Source organism: Plecotus auritus (genome assembly GCF_963455305.1).
Source record: "Plecotus auritus genome assembly, chromosome: 8".
NCBI lineage: Eukaryota > Metazoa > Chordata > Mammalia > Chiroptera > Vespertilionidae > Plecotus > Plecotus auritus.
In genome coordinates this window covers 84118792-84120089 of record NC_137782.1, presented here as the reverse complement: position 1 = coordinate 84120089, position 1298 = coordinate 84118792, and the positions used below count along the sequence as shown (strand labels likewise).

General features: G+C 60.7%; 1 pseudogene across 1 annotated transcript; it reads right to left on the bottom strand.

The window, feature by feature from the left end:
* Positions 1-306: 306 nt before the first annotated feature.
* On the bottom strand, positions 307-1028 carry LOC308256599 (dapper homolog 3-like; annotated as a pseudogene). Its single transcript has one exon. The product of its transcript is annotated as a dapper homolog 3-like (transcript).
* Positions 1029-1298: the final 270 nt, after the last annotated feature.

The window sequence follows — 1298 nt, the reverse complement described above, 5'->3', positions numbered from 1 at the left end:
CTGAATTACCCCTTCAGCATACCATAGTACAGAAGAAGAAAGTGAGGTTGAGAGAGAGGGGACGTTCTTGCCCAGGGGCTGCAGAACCCGGCCTTCAGCTGAAGTGGGTCAAACAGGGCTCCTCCTCCATTCCTCCCTATGGTGGAGGGGAGCCTTTTCAACCAAGACCACAGTGGGTGGGGGCAGCCAGGAAGGGTCTTTGCCGAGAAAACGGTGGTCTTTGGAAGGGAGGTGTTGAAGGGTCGGTGATTGGGAGTGTGGTGGTGCAGAGGCTATGAAGGGGGGAGCACAAGCAAACCTCCAAACTCATACCATAGTCATGACCCTGAGAGAACCCGAACGGAAACGCAGTGTCTTTTGCTTGAGCGCGTGGGAAGCCTTGATCTTCACAAAGACTTCGGCGGGGCCAGCGGGCGCCCCTCCATCCGCACCACCTGCAGGCCGGAAGCTGCGGTGGCGGCCACCAGCTGCTGCGGCCACACGAGCCCCACCCCCCCCCCCACCCCCCCGCTGCCGTCCGAGTCGCTGGATGCGGAGCTGAAGGCAGGCGACTCCCCCTCGCTGGCCCTGGATTCGCTCTCCCCGTAGCCGCCGCCGAAGCCGCCTGCGGGACCCCGGCGTCCCAGGGGCCCCGGGCGCGCCCCGCCCAGCACTCCCAGTCGCTGCCTGCGCAGCCATAGAGCAACCGGCGCTGAGGAGCGGACGGGGAAGGGCGGGACCCGGGCGGCGGGGACGCAGCGTCGGCCAGCGGCGGCGGACCCGGCGGCCTGCGCAGCCAGCGTGGGTACCGGTCCCGGCGAGGCCTCGGGGGGCCGCGGCTCCTCGCGCTTCGTGCTGGGATACTTGGAGGCCCCGCAGGAGTCGCGGCGGCGCGGCCCCGCAGGCTGGTCTCGGACGGGGAGCACACGGCCGTATGGCCCGCGGTGAGACCCTGCGGCCGAGGCCTCCGTCTGGCGTCCACGGCGGCGGGGACTGCTCCACGCTGCGCCCCGGGTCAGCGGCCAACACTGTTTTTTAATGATAGCCATTCTGCCTGCAGGTGTGAGGTGATACCTCATTGCAGTTTTGAACTGCATCTCTCTTATGATTAGTAACATTGAGCATCTTTTCATATGTCTATTGGAATAATGTCTATTCTGGTCCTTTGCCCATGTCTTAATTGTATTGTTTGTTTGTTTGTTTGTTTGTTTGTTTGTTTGGTGTTGAGTTTTATAAGTTCCTTATAAATTTTGAATATTAAGTTCTAGTCAGATGTATCCACAAGTATGTCCTTCTATTTCGTATGTTGTCTTTTTGTT